The sequence below is a fragment of the Peromyscus eremicus genome, chromosome 1 (assembly GCF_949786415.1).
Source record: "Peromyscus eremicus chromosome 1, PerEre_H2_v1, whole genome shotgun sequence".
Classification (NCBI taxonomy): domain Eukaryota; kingdom Metazoa; phylum Chordata; class Mammalia; order Rodentia; family Cricetidae; genus Peromyscus; species Peromyscus eremicus.
Window position 1 is genome coordinate 91,125,723 of NC_081416.1, and position 20,230 is coordinate 91,145,952.

The 20,230-nt window shown below is 38.5% G+C and overlaps 1 long non-coding RNA gene across 1 annotated transcript in view; it reads left to right on the forward strand.

The window, feature by feature from the left end:
- The first annotated feature begins 302 nt into the window (after nucleotides 1-302).
- Nucleotides 303-20,230, forward strand: part of LOC131915489 (uncharacterized) — a 44,420-nt gene continuing 24,492 nt past the window's right edge. Inside the window, exons 1-2 of the long non-coding RNA XR_009380341.1 lie at nucleotides 303-531; nucleotides 2,090-2,204. This is a non-coding gene — a long non-coding RNA (uncharacterized LOC131915489). The remainder of the gene's footprint in view (nucleotides 532-2,089; nucleotides 2,205-20,230) is intronic.

The window sequence follows — 20,230 nt, forward strand, 5'->3', positions numbered from 1 at the left end:
CGCAGGACACCTGAGCCGAGGGGAATGCCGCCCTGGGCCTCCGCCTATCTCACGGCATCACCCAGGTGGAATTGGCGAAGCCCGGGAACCCGCTCCTGAACCAGCGCTGAGCCAACCACGGCGGACCGGGACTCGGAGGACAACAGCCCCGCATGCTACAGCCGGGCTCTGCCGGACCCCGCTCAGCCGCTAGCAACCCGCTCTGCGCCTCAACCAAGCCTGGGCCCTTAGTCCCGCCTTACTGCTCAGCGCGGATTGGTGGCAGGGATAAGCTCTGGCGCTGATTGGACGGCGGCGAAGTCGCTCCCGCAGACCATAGCGTCTGGCCGCCCCGGAGCACTCAAAGGCTTTCCAGGCCCAGCACCGCGCTAGCCCGGAATCGGAACCCTTAGAGGTGCCTTAGGCGGTATCCCCGAGCTGACAGCATCACCCCGTCCCGCGTCCTCCTCCCCTCTGTTTTGTTTTTCACCCCTCCCTCCTCCCTCCAGTCCGCGACGACTGGCTCTAGACCCGGCTCTGGCCTCGCTGAAGGTGAGGAGCAGAGCCGCCGGCGAGTGGGCTGCTCTGAAATGGCCGCTAGCCTGAGCTGTCTAAGATGGCGGTCTCGTGCTGGGCTGGGGACCGTGGCGCCGCGCTGCAGCCCAGCCGCGGCCGAGACAGTAGGCTGATGAAATGGAAAGGGGTCGAGTGTTGACACGACTTCGTGTCGACCGCACAGGTGACATCCTGGGGCGAGAGAAATCCTCAGGCAAGAGTGGGCTGCGACGGGACGCGAGCCTCCGGGGGCGTGGCGGGCTGCGGGCAGCGCACACCTGTGACCTCCCCGACAAGTCACTGAGGGATGGCTGTCCCTGGCCGCGGGGCAAGGTGACTGGGTCGAAAAGCTTGTAGGTCCCGGCCCGGCCTCTCCTGCTGCCTAGCCTTCGTGATTGGCCTGTGCTCCCGCCCCTCAAGGAGATACTGTTCACACCTAGGACAGCCCCACGGCGAAGGCAAAGGGTGAAAGGACTGCTTACCTTTCAGTTCAGTCCAAAGGGAGTGAACTGAAAACTTAGGAGCACAGGTTATTTGTCCTCAAGAGTTGGCGGGATGTACCTCTGAAGAGAAAGGCATGAGGTGCTGCTTTAAGAAAATGAAGCTACTTGTTCTCTGCCCACTTGACAACAAGGGCAGGAGGAGTCCGAATTTTATGGTGAACCATTGGTTCCATGAAATGTTTTTGTTTTGTTTTCGGTTTTTTTGTTTTATGTTTGCCAAATTCAAATCAAGGCTGAAAAGAGAGGCCACTGCTAAGGAATGGATTTTATAACTGCTGCCCAGTTTAAGATTGCCGCCTCTGGCAGTTGCAACATGCTGGTAATCTGTTTCTGCACACACACCAACTCTTAGTACCAGATGGTTGTGGTGCTTGATGAAGTAGAGGAAAACTCACAAGTAATGGTGAAGCACATGGGCTGTACAGTCAAACTTCTGAGGCTCAGTTATTGATTCTTCACTAACAAAATGAATTAACCTAGCAGGTAACAACTTCTCTGTGTCTTTCTCTAAAGTACAGTCATTAACATTCCCAGGTTTTTGACAATTGGATGAATTAACCTATGTGAGGAATTGAGCACAGATCCTAACAGCTCACAGAAAGTAATAAACAGTTACTCAGTGAGCATTAGTTGTCAGATTGGGGACAGAATTTGGTTATCGTAATGGTATATGTCATGTAACACTTGCCTGTATGATTTCATTTTAGATTCAGTGCTTAGTTTTAGAGATATTGAAATGGGGCTGTACTTCTTAAAAATAGGCTTAGGGGGTGGGGGGAAAATAGGCTTAGTTTTGTTTGTTTTTCCCCCCAAATGTTTCTGTGTTGTCAGTGGGTAAAGAAGCATTTCAAAGCAGGGAAACTGCAGGAATAGTAAGTAAAATGAAAATATTAGCATGTTTACTACCTGCTAGGCACAGTCTGTTTATATCCAAGAGCTGCACTGCAGTGAAGAATCATTTGTGTTGACTATTTAAAATATGATGGATGTTCATAGTGGAAGTTTATAGTTCTGATTGTCACAGTGTCTAATTTTAACCTTTCTTATTCTAGGCTTCTGGTTACTCCCATTCCCACCCTATCCTTTAATTTTATTCTTTTGAAGAATCTGCATTTCAAGCTATCAAGTTGGAGAGAGTGATTGCAGAAAGAAGTGTTCATTGTTCAGGTATCTTACCTACTAGCTATTAACAGGAAAACCATTTGATTTGAGGGTCTAAAAGGAAAAGAGAGAGCTTAATTTGTAACCACATGAAGTTTAAAATCAACGGGATCGATCTGTATAGCTTACAAATTTAGTTTAAAACTAGAAAACAGTATTCATTAAATGGTCTTAAGTTCGCATTACTTTTGTGTTTCTTTTATTACACGAGAGAAAAACCTACTAAAGTAAGTTTATATTTTCTTAAGATTTTGATTATTTCCTCTAACACAACAGTAGTCAGTAATTAGTAACAATGTGCATTACTTTAAAAAAAAGTCTTTAAGATAATGTAAATAGATATGTACTTTTAAGTCTAGAGAAGTAGTATCTGCTTTTTGGCTTGAAGTTTATTCTTCATTGTAAATACATAATGCTTAGGATACACTAGAATTCTCTGTCCTGGAACACTGTGTTTTCAATATAGCTTATTAGAATTGTTGCAGCCCTGAAGGGAGACTTGTGATACGTAATACTATCAACATTTAATGCATCTAATGGCAGTGGTTATCAGAAAGATAAAAGCAATTCTAAGATACTATCTACTATGAGATAAGGTTGGTAAATTATAGGCCACACAATCTGTTTTGGTACATAAAGTTTTATTGGAACACCCACCCATTCTTTAATCTGTTGTTGTGCTATAACTACAGAGTTGAATAGTTGCAACAGAGCCTGTATGACCCACAAAGCAAGCATTTTTACTGTATGGTCTTAAGTGTTTACCAACCCTTGCCATGGAAGGATTCCTAAAGATGTTTCTAAAGAGCTCTTCTTTAAAAATGTACATATGGCCGGGCGGTGGTGGCGCACGCCTTTAATCCCAGCACTCGGGAGGCAGAGGCAGGTGGATCTCTGTGAGTTCAAGGCCAGCCTGGTCTCCAAAGCGAGTTCCAGGAAAGGCGCAAAGCTACACAGAGAAACCCTGTCTCGAAAAACCAAAAAAAAAAAAAAAAAAAAAAAAAAAATGTACATATGAGGGGCTGGAGAGATGGCCCAGAAGTTAAGAGCACTGACAGCTCTTCCAGAGTTCCTAAGTTCAATTCCCAGTACCCACATGGTGGCTCACAACCATCTGTAATGAGATCTGGTGCCCTCCACTGTGTACATAATTAATAAATAAATAAATAAATAAATAAATAAATAAATAAATAAATGTGAACTTATTCTTATTTCGTAGCCTAATAGTTCCCAGTTATTTTTAGTATGTTAATATTCTCTGAGTGTTTTGAGGAAAAAAATAATACTAACAATAATTTTCTTTATAGTTTTAATGTAAGTTGATTTGAATATAAGCTTCACTACTAAACTCATTTCTGTAGTTTTTATTTTTATGTGATAATCTGCCTTTAAGAAAGGTGTGCCATACCTGAGAGTACCAGAAGTCGAATGAGAGATCACCTGATAAAAGAACAAGTGATGTTCCATCTTCAAAGTGATGCATAGGCAGCATTTATGAATTAACTGATGTGTTGCTATATATCTTCTCTCATCTTTGTTTCTTGTTTTACAATTTCAAAACATTTGTGATACTCGGGGTTAAGTCTAAATTAACCACGTTTTGTACCACAAACTTGTTACCCATGGATCTTTTGCTGAAACAAGGAAGTCTTAAACAAGAAGCAGAATCATTTTGTTACCAAATTGTATCTGAATCAGACAGTCCAAAGTTTGGAGTAGTACAAAGTGAAGATGAACCATTGCAGTCTTCATTTTCTATAAAACCAGAAGGTGAGCTTTCCAGGGTCAATTTCATGTCCAATTCCAATAAAATAGGAACATTTAGTAAGAAAATAAAAAGAAGAAAATATGATGAAAGTTATTTGTCCTTTGGATTTACTCACTTTGGAAATCGAGATGTACCTAATGCTCAGTGCATATTATGTAAGAAGATTTTATCCAATAGCTCTTTAGCTCCTAGTAAGCTTCGAAGACATTTAGAAACTAAACATATTGCATATAAAGACAAAGACATCAGCTTTTTCAAGCAGTATCTTGATTCACCTGAAAACAATAAACCTCCAGCACCTAAGACTGTCAATACAGATAATGAAAGTGCTACAGAAGCGTCATACAATGTAAGTTACCACATAGCCCTGAGTGGAGAGGCTCATACTATTGGAGAATTACTTATCAAACCTTGTGCAAAAGATGTAGTGATGCGGATGTTTGATGAACAGTATAGTAAAAAAAATAGATGCGGTACAACTCTCAAACAGTACTGTGGCACGCCGAATTAAAGATCTAGCTGCTGACATTGAAGAAGAGCTTGTTTGTAGACTGAAAATTTGTGATGGATTTTCACTGCAACTAGATGAATCAGCTGATATTTCAGGACTTGCTGTGCTGCTTGTGTTTATTCGTTATAGGTTTAATAAATCTATTGAGGAGGACCTACTCTTATGTGAATCTTTGCAGAGTAATGCAACTGGTGAAGAAATATTCAACTGCATCAACAGTTTTATGCAGAAACATGAAATTGAATGGAAAAAATGTGTTGATGTTTGCAGTGATGCTTCTAGGGCAGTGGATGGGAAAATTGCTGAGGCTGTCACCTTGATAAAATATGTAGCTCCAAAAAGTACCAGTAGTCACTGCTTATTATATCAACATGCATTAGCAGTTAAAATAATGCCTACATCTCTAAAAAGCGTGCTAGATCAAGCAGTACACATTATCAATTACATCAAAGCTCGACCACGTCAATCCTGGGTACTAAAAATTTTATGTGAAGAAATGGGTGCTCAGCACACAGGACTTCTTCTGAATACAGAAGTAAGGTGGCTTTCCCGAGGTAAAGTTCTTTTAAGACTTTTTGAACTTCAGCACGAACTATTGGTTTTTATGGATTCTGCTTTTCGACTATCTGGTTGCTTAACAAATTCATCTTGGCTGCTAAGACTTGCTTATCTTGCTGACATTTTTACTAAATTAAATGAGGTTAATCTGTCAGTGCAAGGAAAGAATATAACAGTGTTTACAGTGTTTGATAAAATGTCGTCATTGTTAAGAAAATTGGAGTTTTGGGCCTCATCTGTAGAAGAAGAAAACTTTGATTGTTTTCCTACACTCAGTGACTTTTTGACTGAAATTAATTCTACAATTGATAAAGATATTTGTTGTGCTATTGTGCAGCATCTAAGGGGTTTGCACTCTACTCTTTTGAAATATTTTCCTGTAACAAGTGAGAATAATGCTTGGGTTAGAAATCCATTTACAGTAACTGTTAAACCAGCCTCATTAGTAGCACAAGACTATGAGAGCCTGATTGATTTAACATCTGATTCCCAAGTGAAACAAACTTTCAGTGAACTGTCATTAAATGATTTTTGGAGTAGCCTAATTCATGAATACCCAAACATTGCAGGACGTGCTGTTCGTGTGCTCCTTCCTTTTGCAACAATGCACCTGTGTGAAACAGGGTTTTCATATTATGCTGCAACAAAAACCAAATACAGGAAAAGACTTGATGCTGCTCCTCATATGCGGATCCGACTTAGCAAGATTACACCTAATATTAAACGAATATGTGGTAAAAAGACACAAAAACACTGTTCTCATTGAAATTGGAGGGTTTGGGATGTCTCTTGGTAATATAAGATGAAAATAAAAGATTATTTACTTCATCTCTAGTATTGGAATTTTAAGAAACTAAGTCAAAAATTCAAACGTCATTGCTATTATTTCTTACATTGTAAATTTCAAAGGGTTCCATAGTCACAACTGGGAAATGATGATCCATAAAATAAAGTTCTAGTTCCTTACTTAGTGTAGCACTTTAGAGTATAGTTCCTACCCTTTTTCTATCCATGTTTGCCCTACAACCCTCCAGTTCTATGAAATGTCATTCCATTCCCTAAAAAACAGCAATTTCATGCTTTCAGGTTTCAAAAACTCGGTCATCCACATCTTGCTTCCTGGTGACTTCTACTTGCTTTTCAATACTATGACTTAATTTGCCAGGGTGCTCTTTCTATATATTTCAGTTTTCACCCTATTTTATCCTGTTGTATACTCCATGTGTGTGTGTATGTGTAGTCTCTTGTGATTTCAAATGTTACTGGGCTGATCCTTTAGAGGGTCTTACCCAGCTCTCTACCTTCATTATCTGGCAAAAGCCTTTACTAAAGTTCAGTAAAAAGGAGAGGAGGAGGATAGTGAAGGAGAACCAACAAAAAAATGGAAATGGAGATTTCTTACTTCACTAGTTGGTACGGTGACATGTACATCAAGTTTGGGGTTTTTTGGCTGTGGCTCAGGTACTCTGTTAGCTAGAATTCAGTATGACCCTTCTGCGGAAGTCATTGAGGAATGTCCTATCGTTTTGATACACTCTGAACTACAGAGGGAAAGGGGAAGAAATAATGAAAAATACTTCAGATATTTTCTCAGTTCTTCTTAGATTATTGCAAATTCCATTGTGCTTTAGCCTAAATTAATGAGACTTTTTGTGTAAAATACTTGGATGGCTAACTTAATTTATTAAGGCTATTAATTTGTTCTTGGAGTACTATAAAAAATTCCTTGTTGACTTGCTGTCTCTGGACTACTTTTCCCATGTCATGTCATATAACATTGGTAACCAATTCTGTTAAATATTTTGTGTTGCTCCTGGATTCAAGAGCTACTACAAATAGTCATTATTTAATCTCACTTACTGAAACATTTATTCTCCTGTTTTGGCAAATTGTGGTAAAATGACTTGGGCTCAAACTACTATTTAACTACTTAACTAAATGTTTGACTACAGCATTCTGAACTTTGTTAAATTTCCTTTTAATTCTTTTTTATTTATCTTATTTTATTTGGGGAGGGGTCCCTAGACAGGGTTTCTTTGTGTAACATTGGCTGTCCTGGAATTCGCTCTGTAGACTAGACTAGCCTCAAACTCACAGAGATCCTCCTGCCTCTGCTTCCCAAATGCTGGGATTAAAGGTATGCACTACTACCACCCAACTCAGTTAATTCACTTTTAAAATTAGCTTTCAGGGTGATTTTTGAAAGTTAAGTGAGACTGTGTTTAAAGACTGTGACCCAGAATAGGTGTATGGCATATGTCCTCTACTGTATCGAGTTCCCAAATAAATTTGTCTTAATAATTCACTAAGAGACTCAATAGTTGTCTAAGCCAGAAAACATATTTTGATATGAGGCAAAATGAAGCACTTCTGTCCAGGTTCTCCCCTACTCCTGCCTTTGTCAGCTTATTAAACATCTGTCTATCTGTCACCTCAGTAAATTGTTGTTTATGATTAATATTTGTAACAACGCTAAGACTTGGACTTGAGCAAGGTCACACCAAATGGCAAAAGTTTAGTCTTTCTTAAAGATGACACTTTTCTCTGTCATTGCCCTTCAGACTTTTCAAAGAAAAACAGTGACTTTATAATTCAGCACAACATTCCCTCCTAAAATCTGAACATTTGAAATTTTTTTTCTAAATTAATCCAAAATGGACCATCTACTTTAAACTATAACTTTATTTTCTTGTAAAAAAAATGTATAAATCACTGTAATATAAAATTAAGTATTCAAAAGTACATCATAGTTTCCCATACATACTGTACATTCTATGAACACACCTAGTATTAAACATGCCCCAGTTTGAGAAACATGCACAGAGCCGAGTCTGCATCTGTCTTGTCCTGAAATCTGGTAATTAAAGACTCTGTATGTGATTGCTGAGCTTGATTAAATCTCTCTCCAGGATGTCCCACTCTTCAAATATATTCTTTTCCTGAACCACATTTTTTTTTTTTTTGGCAGTCTGGTTTCTTCTATTTAAATTCAGTCTCATTAACTAGGACCCTGTTACCTGCTATTGGATCTCTAAGGCTGACCTTGCCCAACTTGATACCAACTCAAGAATTCCGAAACCTATCTGGCCCCTTGTATTTTGACGAGCATGCATAACTAGGGAGAATGGGCTCTTAGCATGCATGTAAAGATGGTCTGATGCCGGCTGGGTGATAGACTTGACTCCCACACCACAACTTCTTCTAAAATGCTCTAATCTCTTAGTTCTAACCAAATCCCCAGAGAGAAGACTCTTTCTCTCTATGTTTAAATACTTCTTGCCCTTCACAATTGGTTGGCTGTCCTATAAAAACCAAAGTTAGCAACACTGCCAGTCTCCCTTTCTTGACTGTTTACAAGCCTTTTGGTTATTGTGCCAGACAGCATCCTTGAGCACAGGAGCCTCTCAAGCCAGAGGGAAGCCACTATCTGATAACTGATAACTTTCCACACAAAAAAAAGAAATGTTGAAAGAAGAAATAAATGTCATTTGACTTAATAGAGTATCTACTTGGGGTCTAAATGGTATCTGCAAGGCACTATCAATGGCAGCTACCCTACCTGCCTATCAAGCAGTGATGCACAGATGTGTTCAACCCCAAAGGACTTTATCTTGTATTCTCTGTATTTCAAATAGTTGAAATTACTTAGACTTCTTAATGAGGATTGTTTCATTTTAATCTTGACTTATATCCACACATAAATACAATGGTAGTCGAGTTTTCTTATGGTCATTTATAAAACTCAACACATTTCTTTTTGGTTTGTTTGGTTTTTGGTTTTTGTTCTTTTGAGATAGGTTTCTCTGTATATCCCTGGCTGTTCTAGAACTCTGTTTTTAGACATGTTAGCCCCAAATTCATGGAGATTTGCTTGCCTCTACCTCCTGAGTGCTAGTATTAAAGGTGTGCATCACCATGCCCAGCAGCAACTTACTTCCTTTCTTTTTCTTTTTTTTTTTTTTCAAGACTGAATTTTTCTGTGTAGTTCTGACTGGCCTGGAACTTGCTCTAAAGACCATGGTGTCCTTAAACTAAGAGATCCACCTGCCTCTGCTTTCTGAGTGCTGGGATTAAAGGCATGTGCCGCCACCACCACCACCCTACCAAACTTCTGATCATAGAAAAGTGGATTGAATTTTCTAGTTAAAAGGTGAAATACAATTCATAGAGCCTTCCTTAAACAGGATGAGAAACTAGTCTGTATTTCAAGAGCTTCAAAGGCAGCATTTCGTTGGAAAAACTCCCTATTGCCTTAAGATTGTTTTATTCCCTAAAATGTAATTCACCTACAATTTACAAAATGGTCCATCAGCTTTGGAAATGTACCTGTGGAACTGCTTCATCTATCTATCTTTCTTTTCTTTCTTTTTTTTTTTAAAGTTACTATAACTGACTACTGTTAATTAGCACAGTGGAAAGAATTCTAAAGTAGGTATCAAGAGACTTGTGTTCCATAACTAATTAACTGTCTTACATTTAAGTTCATGCCTTTCTAGGTTTTAGTTAATTTTTTAAATGAAAAGGATTGAACTGGCCGGGTGGTGGTGGTGCACACCTTTAATCCCAGCACTTGGGAGGCAGAGGCAGGCAGATCTTTGTGAGTTCGAGGCCAGCCTGATCTACAGAGCGAGAGCCAGGACAGGCACTAAAACTACCCAGAGAAACCCTGTCTTGGAAAAAAAAAAAAAAAAGGATTGAACTGAAGCGATTTCTAAAGTTTTATAAGATATGATCAAATTTTAAACCCAAATAAAGATTAGGGACTCAGTTATTTGAAATTTAAAGGTTTTGCGTGTGTGTGTGTGTGTGTGTGTGTATGTGTGTGTATGTATGTGTGTGTGTGTATGACTCAGCTATTCAGAGCACTTGTTGCTCTTGCAGAGGACCAGCTGCCAGCACCCTCATGGCAGCTCTCAACCATCTATAACTCTAGTTCCAGGGGATCCAACTCTTCTGACCTCTGTGGGCACCAGGAATACATGTGGTATATATACTTCTATCCATGTGGGCAAAACATTCAAACACATAAAATTAATAAACCTAAAAAAATTTTTTTTGTTTGTTTTTTGAGACAGGGTTTCTTTTCATATCCCTGGCTGTCCTGGAACTCACTCTGTAGACCAGGCTGACCTTGAACTCACAAAGCTAACCTTTTTCAATTATCCTTTTACCATAATACTTTCCATCAATCAAATGATAAAATTAACAATTGCCCTTTCATGGATACTGACTGGAAAGAATGTAGTGTTTTGAGGGAGGGAGACATGCTTTGAAATTTGGGAAACATTTAAGGACAGGCTAAAATGTGTGCAGTTAGGTCCAGTTATCTTTCCATCTTATGCATCCTCAGTTGGTAGAGCATAAATCTGTCATAGTTACTATTCTATTCCTGTGAGGAGATACCATGACCAAGGCAACTTATAAAAGGAAGCATTTTATTGGAGACTTGATTACAGTTTTAGAAGGCTAGTCCATAATCATGGTGGGGAGCAGAGCGACAAGCAGGCATAGCACTGGAGCAGTAGCTGAGAGTTTTACATCCTGATCTGTAGACAGAGAGGGGCCTACTGGGCCTGGTGTGGGCTTATGAAGCCTCAAAGCCTACCCCTAATGACAAACCTCATCCAACAAGGCCACACCTCTTAATCCTTCTTACATAGTTCACTAACTGGGGACTAAGCATGCAAATATATGAGCCTATGGGAGCCATTCTCATTCAAATTACCACAAGATCATAATGTAGTTTCCAGAGTGTTCTTTGCCCCAATCCACAAGAAGAAACATTTTACATTATATTCTCTGTGTGTATGCCTAATTTGGCATATGTGAGGTGCATTCTCTAGATTTATATAAAGTTCTGTATTTAACTTATTAAGTGATGGCTAAGACTGATTCATTTGGGGTTTTTAACCCACTATTTGAAAGAAATTAAGGTAGAGTATTACTCTAGCTACAGGAATAGTGTGTGGCTCAATACAGGCTAGTGAAAAGCAAAGACAATATTTAGGGGAGTTAGAAAATATGTCTTTACTTAAGGAAAAGAGAAATATCCTGTGTGCTAGAATACTGTGGCACCATAGCTTAACACCTATGCAAAGCCAAAAAAACTGATAAGAAATTGAAACTTGGGCCTTAACCAAATCACACTTGATCACTACCTTGCTTTCATTTTTTTAAAGTCAACTAGACTAATAAATGCTTTTTAATGTCCAAAAGAGTTTTAGTTGTGATTTCTATTATAAGCAAAATCCATCTTAACATGATGGTCTAGAAGGAAAGCAAGAAGTAACAGAATTTCTTGAACTTTGCTGTGGTGTGTGCCATCCCAAAGTAACATGATTTTCTAGCCATCTACCAGTGTTTCCATTTAAAACTACCACTGGTACTATTTTGTAGATGAGAAGCTCAATTAGAACATGGCTTGATAATAGATATCATCAACTGTCTTTTTCTTTCAGTGGAACAACTTGCTATGGATTTTTTTTTTTTTAAGTTTAGGCTAGTCTTGAATTTGCTATATAATTGAAATTACAGATAAGGACCTATTCAATTTTCTTTAATTTGCTGAAGGTTAGTGTCTTAGTTAAGGTTTTGTTGCTGTGATGAGACACTATGATCACAGCAACTCTTATGAAGGAAAACATTTAATTGGTGGTAGCTTACAGTTCAGATGTTTAGTCCATTATCATCATGGTAGGAAGCATGGCAGCAATTGGGCAGATATGGTGCTGGAGAGGTAGCTCAGAGTTCTACATTTGGATGGACAGGCAGCAGGAAGGACAAGTGAGCCAGCCACCTGGCCTAGCTTGATCTTCTGAAACCTCAAAGTCCACCTCACAGTGACACACTTTCTCCAACAAGGCCACATCTCCAATAATGACAGTCCTTATGGGCCTATGGGAGCCATTTTCATTCAAACTACCACAGTAAAGATGATGAAATTTAAAAACAACACCTTAGTCAGTCATGATTTGCAGAGGAACTGCCAGACAGAAGTAGTTTGAGTAGTTCTCTACATTAAAAGTTGTTTTTTGTCAAAAACTTTAAATAGGTCCCCTAAAGGAGCCATTAATATAAGCATGGCCCCTATCCAAGATACTCTTGAAAAGCTTAGTTTTTATAACAGTGGTACCTTGAAAGACTGCTGAGCTTTTTCACTTTAAAGACCACTTTGAGAAATGTACACAGTAGTGGAGACTCATCTGTTTTTGTTTCCTTGAGATAGGATAGCACAGAATTCTCTTTGTAGCCCAAGCTAGCCTAGAATTCTGTCCTACTCCAGCCTCCCAATTACTGAGAGTGCAGGTATGCAACACTGTTCCTGGCTTACGACTTGCTGGGGGGTTTTTTGGGTTTTTGTTGTTGTTGTTGTTGTTTTGTTGTTGTTTTTGAGTTTGAGTTTCTTTTCATAATGTATAGCACCTTCTATATCAGGCTCTTTGTGTAACTTAAATTGAACAACTACCTGATTTGACCTAGAGAAATAGAGTATACTAGTCAGGCCTGCAATCTATGAAAATCCCCAATTTTGTTGTCTTAGGGCTTCTATTACTGTGACCAAAAAGCAAGTTGTGTAGTAAAGAGTTTATTCGGCTTACATTTCCACATCACTGTTCATCATCGAAGGAAATTAAGACAGGAATTCAAACAGGGTAGGAACCTGGAGGCAGGAGCTGATGCAGAGGCTATGGAGGGGTGCTGCTTACTGACTTGCTCCCCCTGGCTTGTTCAGCCTGCTTTCTTATAGAACCAAGGACCACCAGCCCAGGGATGGCACCACTCACCATGAGCTGAGCCCTCTCCTGTCAATCACTAATTACAAAAATGCCTTATGGCCAGATCATATGGAAGCATTTTCTCATCTGAGGTTCCTTCCTTTCAGATGACTCTAGCTTGTGTCAAGTTGATCTAAAATTAGCCAGGACTTTTGCTTTTGTTTTTATCAAGTGAGAGGAATGACTGTCACATGAAGAGACCTTAACTAGGTCCCTTCACCTGCACAGCTGCTGGATCTTGGCTGCTATGCCTCTCCCTACTCTTCCTCTCCTCTGAGAATTCTTGAGGAGTAGATTTTGCTGTTGGAATTATTTTAAGCTTAATTTTTAAATTCTATTCTTCTTGAATCATGATTTCAAGGCTTCATATAAAGTATTCTTTCCTCCCTGCCCAAACTATGTAAAGGGGAATGGTGATCTGAATAATAGAACATGGGATAAACTTAGACAATAGGACTTTATCCCACAACTTTTCTCTGCTACCTGAAACAGTGTTTTAAAAAATAGTCCATCCATTTCAGAGCACTTCATAGGTGTTAGGTAACTCATTCTTCACAAACTATATAACTAAGTCAGACCTATTGAGAGAATTCATTGTTTAACACTTAGGAAATACTTCATTCTTTTTACAGGAACCTTTAAAGTGCAAATGTTACTTTTTAATTCCAGATGATCAATGAAAAGACACTGTTAGGCTAGCAGAAGGAAATAACTGTAGTATTATCTTCAAAAATGCAAATGATTTGTGCTTGAAGAGTTTACCAGTTTCATTCAGCCGCTCTGATTCATCATTTCTTTTCTCGACCAAGCACCTGTTCCAAGAGACACAAGTGAATACTTCTGCCTTAACAGTAACTCACTTTTGAAGTGCATATCATTTAAATGTGCACATGGGATCTATCAAAGCACCATAGTTTGTTCAGACAGTTGTTATCAGGAATTAAACCATCTTTTCAGAAAGTCTTATGTGTGTGTTGGGAGGGAGGGTTCTGACAATAAATTGTATTTATTCTAGAAAACAGGTTACTCTGAAACCTGCAGTATCCAGACGAGTACAGAATTTTGCTTTCATCTATGTATAGTTCTGAGTTTAGTGACTTCTCGGTCTTACTCAGTAAACTGAGTTACAACATTTTCATATTGTTCTCGGGTTCATCATCAGTCCAACACTAAATTCTGCATTACTACTGAGTAGGCTGTATCTGTTGTACTTTTGATTATTTTTATACTTAAGAGAAAAGGCACTCTTTTCAACTAAACTACATGCCAAGAGATGAGTAAAGCTTATGAAGCAAAAGATCTGAAGTTGAAAACTCAAATTATGTTAATCAATGAAAAATTGTTCAGTCTATATATAAAGCCCTATCTGGAATTTAGTCAATGAAATAAACCAAGCCAGTGCTGTGTGTTGTATAACTGCTTATAAAACAGCCTTAGGGAGTCATGACAAAGCTAATGATAAATATTGCATTTTCAAGTCAAAATATTTTGAAACATAACCTTGACTATTTCTTAATAAACACTAACATCAGCTTCAAGAGAGCAGATTCTTTGAGTTCCTTATCTGTCTTTGTATTCTGAACATAAAATAATTCCTTATGACTAATGTTTATTTACTGAGTAAAGTTTGAATGTTAGTTACATAGTAGTGATGGAAAGGGTTTAGGCATGACTCTCAGGTCTAATAACTTTCTAACTGTGAGACCCTGAACAAGTCACTTAAGTCTTCTGACCCTAAGTTTCTTCATCTCTTAAAGGAAAGTAATAATTGGCCAAGCATGATAGCACACTATCATTGTAGGACTTAAGAGGTGAGGGTAGGAAGATGAGTGCAACATTAGCCTTAGCTACATGAGACTTAATCTCAAAAAAAAAAAAAAAACTATCTGCTCTGCCCAAAGTAAAGTCATCTAATTATGTAAACCACCATGGAAAATGCTGTAGCTTTATTTAAAGTCATTATTTTAATACCAACAGTGTTAATAACAGAATGTAGCCTGCAAGAGTAGACTTGAGTTCATAATAACATTCTTTTTTCTTCAATAATATACTGAGTGCCAATTGCTTTATGTAATTGCATTTAATAACATTTGTGAAGTAGACTATTAACCCTGTTTTGGAGACTAGGAAACTAAGTTTGTTATCTGATGCATTAAAAAAAAAAAGAAGAAGAAAAAAGAAAAGAAAAATTTAATTCTAGCACTTGGGAGGCAGAGGCAGACAGATCTCTGTAAGTTCAAGGCCAGCCTGGGCTACAGAGTAAGTTCCAGGATGGCCAAGACTAAGCAAAGAAACCCTGTCTCAAAAACAAAACAAAAAATGCTGTTTTAAAGCTAGAGTAAGTTTTGAGAGTTTTTTGGTTGGTTGGTTGGTTGGTTGGTTGGTTGGTTGGTTGGTTGGTTGATTGGTTGGTTGGTTTTTCTGGTCCAGCTTAATTTTTATGTTTATGTATTTATATACTAAAATATTGACCCGAGGACCTTATGCATGCTTGGCAAGCACACTGCCAGTGATCTCTAGCCACAGCAGTATTCCTTAATTCACAGTTTTTAACATGTCAGGAATCAGATGCAGCCTAGCTTCAAACTCTGCTTTGGAACCTCTCACAAACTGGTAGTGAAAGTGTGGCCAGGACTGTAGTCGTTTTGAGACTCCACTAGGGAAAGGTGTTCTTCCACATTTATTTGTGTCAGCAGGATGTGGTTTCTGTCGAGCTGTTCCAAGTTCTTTAATACGTGGACTTCTGTAGGGCAGATCACAACATACCTAAGCTGGCTCAATCAAGGTGAACAAGTGAAAGTGCCAGGAAGACTGCAGTCAGTCTTGTTGTTTGGAGACAGAGCCTTGAGCGTGCTAGATAAATGCTACACTGTTGAGCTACATCCCTATCTCTCAAGTCAATCTATTTATAATCCAGTTGTTTTAGAATTGATACCCCTGTGTTTCTGCTGTGTTCTAGTCATTCAAAACAAGTCAACTACATGATCCTGTTCCTATTCAAGATGTGAGAGTATTACAGAAGGGCATAAATACCAGGAGGCACAGATCATTGTCAGCAATTATAGGAGGCATCTCCCGTAGCCTGGGAGAGCTGAAGTTGCTTTTCCAGTTTCACATTGGTAATGGGTAGCAAACCTGAGACTCCCAAGTCACATCTGCCTAGCAGCAAAGCCATTGTACCCATCTATTATTCTTCTCCCAGTGAATGTAGAGTGATGTTTGGCTGGCATAAACCCACTTAGAAATTAGTAATTCTTCACTTTTTAAAATCTGTTTGTTCTCTAACATAGAATAAGCTGCTTTCATTCTAATTGTTTTTGCAAGGATTGTTTATCTTAAGCATTTTCTTCATAAATGTAAAGAGGTAAACTTTTCATTTTTGGTTTGTGATAACTGCCAAATTTCAGCAGTATCTGAATTTTCCTTTTTAAAAAAAAGTATAAGGGGAAGTTACTTTTCAGCAAGGCTAAAGAAAATAGTTTAGTAGATATCCTGGTACAATGAACAGACTGTGGGAGAACATATCTTTCATTTGTTAATTTACTCATAGTTTAGTCAGGGAAGGACATAGACATTTGTAAATAATAAAAGCATGTACAAGTTACGGTATAAATGTAGATAAGAAATAATGACCAAAGATGTATAACTCAAGAACTTAGACAGGAAAAAATACTTTGAGCCTTGCCACAAATTTGAATTTTCCAGGTAACCATAACACTGAGTTTTATTATTATTATTATTGTAGAGCCCAAGTTTAGATTATGAATGGATTTATAATTTTTGAGGACATTCTGAACCAGTTCAAAACAACAAAAAACTAGATATTTGCTCTGGGACAAGAGCTGTAGCTCATAGTTAAATCATTTGCCTCACATGTATAACATCCTAGATTGAATACTCAGTACTGTCAAAAATAAATAAATAAATTACAAATAAAACAGCGTGTGTTCCAAAGAAAAATAAAGTAACAAAACTGGAAGAGTAAGTTTCAGAAACAGTTTTTAATTACTCCAAAAGAATAATTGAGGTTTGGCTCAGTTGGTAGAGTGCCTCAAGTGTATGAAGTTCTGGGTTCAGTCCCCAACACTGTAAAACTGGGTGTAATGATTGCACACCTTTAACCCCAGAACTTAGGAGGCAGACACAGGCATATCTCTGTGAGTTCAAGATCAGCATAGTCTACATAGTGAGTTCCAGACTGGGCAAGCTACATAGCAAGACCTTGTCTCAAAAAACAAAAACAAAAACAAAAAAAACCCACAAAAACTATAGTGAAATACACACACACACACACACACACACACACACACACACACACATAGATACATATTCATGTCTGCATAACATAACATACATATGTAAAGAAATACTTTATTATGAAGTACATTTAGATTTACAGAAATCTCAAAAATAACCTTCACAAAGAATCCCCTAATGTTAACATGGAATAATGATTAAAATTAATTTTAAAAGAACAAAGCCATTATGAAAATTAGAAATATGGCTTATATATACTAGAACAAAAAAATAAAGTCAATGGTAATGATTAACATGTATAGATGGGTGCTAAATAAAAGGAGATTGATAGTTGCTCTATCCTTATTTCTACACCTATTTATTATGTTGTGTTACCTTCTATATTTTGTGGATTTGAGTTTTCAATGAATTAATAACCCTCAATCTTGAAATTTTTGAGTCCCTAGTATTTCCGCTTGAATGAATTACTAAGACTCCTTTTAACATTTCTCACTCTATTTGGCAACACAAGGTGAATGTCTGTGTCTCTTTCAAACCATTTTCATTCTTTTTTAGTATGTAGCAGCAACCATATTTCCCCTGGCTAAATGGAACTCTGTTTTCTTTCATTGTTCCAGTGGCATAAGAAGCCCAAAATAAGGCCAGATGTGGTGGCACATGCCACCTGGTCTACATAGTGAGTTCTAGGACAGCCAGGGCTATGTAGAAAGACCCTGTCTCTGAAAAGGAAAAAAAAAAACCACCAAAACAATCCAACAATAGTATAAACTTTCAGTTAAGTGAAGGTTAGGCCATTCTTGGGTTTTCTGGGGAGAGTATTATTACTTCCATGGATACTAAGATCTATAGGCAAAGATCAAAGTTATGGGACCAGAAAGCAAAATATGTTATGAGTTGGATCAGCAAGCATAACAGATGAGAGAAGCAGCACTTGATGTTTGCTGCTGCTGGTTCACTAAGCATAGTGCTGTAGGACAGGGATGAAGGGTAGAATGAAAATGTAAAGGCTGTGTAGGTACTGGCCTGTCATGTATTCTTTGCTTTTGTTTGTAACTCTTCTAAAGTGTAAAAAAAAAAAAATGTGAGGGGGTGATTTTTCAAGACAGAGTTTCTTGTGTAGCCCTGGCTGTCCTGGAACTCATTCTGTAGACCAGGCTGACCTTGAGCTCACAGATCTTTCTGCCTCTGCCTCCAAGTGCTGGGACTACAGACATGCGCCACTACTGCCCATCATAAAAACATTCCCAAAGGCTGTACAAAAACAGGATGTGGGAAATATTTGCCCTTAGATTATAATTTGCTAAACCCTGTTTTGGGCAGCACTGTAAATTTGAAAAGTACTCCCTCCCTGCTGACGTTGAAGCTAGCTAAGTTTAGAAAGCCATTTAAGAGTTCTAAAGCCCAGCTCCTTGTAGATAATGGGGTATAGTTAGATCAGTGAGCCTTGTGAGCATAGGGATTAACACTACTGTCTGATAATTTGTTTAAAGATGTGATATATGCCTATCCCCTGTGCATGGATTTGCTTTTATATGTCCCTTTTAGTGAAGGGTGAGAGAAAGATTTATGTATGTTACTTCAGATATCCTTGATATGCAAGATCCTTTCTCAGAGTACTCTATACACAAGGCTTTCTTTGTCTGAATTTCCCAAGATTAAGAAATTAGTGAGAGCTGTTCCCCTTAGTGAGGCCTCTCAGTCAGGCCTAAGTTAGATTTGTTCATTCACCCAAATCTTTAATTTCTTAGTGAGGTGCCATGTACTTTAATACTGGAAACTAATCAGCCACAAACCAACCAAAGATCTGTAAGCCAAACATTTCAATCACCATTCCTGACCCTATTTTATAATTTGCAGTGTGACTATAGCCATTACATTCTGCCACCTAGCCTCTGCCACTTTGGGGTCCTTCATGAACAATGATATATGAATGCTCGTTTTGAGCCTGGCATGGTGGCCCATGCCTTTAATCCCAGCATTTGGGGAGGCAGAGGCAGGCGGATCTCTGAGTTGGAGGCCAGCCTGGTCTACAAAGTGAGTTCCAGGACAGCTAATGTTCACAGTTGCTTGTTTTATTCTGCCAGTCTATTTCTTCACACTCTAGTTGGGAGATAACGTGCTTTAGGCCCTAGTTAGGACAGGAATAGATGATCCTGTACAAATAACAACCCAGACTTTGGAACTTGTCTTCAATCTTATATTTTAAAAAAAATGTTCAGGCGGTAGTGGCACAAGCCTTTAATCCCAGCACTTGGGAGGCAGAGGCAGGCGGATCTCTGTGAGTTCGAGGCCAGCCTGGGCTACAGAGTGAGTTCCAGGACAGGCTCCAAAGCTACACAGAGAAACCCTGTCTCAAAAAAAAAAAAAAATGTTGGCACTCAACTTTATTTTTTGTTTTGTCATTGGATGAATCTTGTTTTTAATTAGCACAATAACCTTTCTAACTACCCAAACTAGTGTCCCCAGGATCTCTTGTAAGCAAGAATTCTTATATCATCAATAAAACCAGTGCAATAAAATTACATTTTCCTACAAAGAGCACATATTCCTCAGCATTTTGCTTCTGTGACTTAGCAAAATCTTGTCATACTTCTGCCATGTAATCCTTCTCTCATGTTTACTTTGTAATTGATTGCCTAGAGCATACTAGGGTCTGCCTCAATTTAATACCTACAGCTAGTGATGGGGTAATAGGATAAAAAAGGAAAGCTGGTATTCCATGCAAGATGAGGTCTGTATTATCTATTATTATATAGAAAATTACCAAAATTTAGCAACTAAAAATAATAAGAATTGTCCTGTATAAAACTTTAGGCCTGTAATGTGGGATTAGCTGGGTAGTTCTGGCTTAGGTTCCCTTGTCAATTGGTGTCAAGGTGTCAGTGGAGGTAACAGTTATGAGAAGAGTTGACCACAGCTGGTAGAACTGATTTAAAGATAGCTCACTGACATGTCAAGTAAAGTAATGCTGGATGTTGGCTGAAGATTTCATTGCCGTCCTCAAAACATGGCCTTTGACTTTTCCCACACCAAAGAGAGAACAAATTGGAAACTACAATTTTTTTTTTTACATTGCTTCAGCAATAATGACATCAGCATCATTTGTGCAATATTCCACGGGTAACATAGGTCAGTCTACCTTAGAGTGGAAAGAGATGGTACA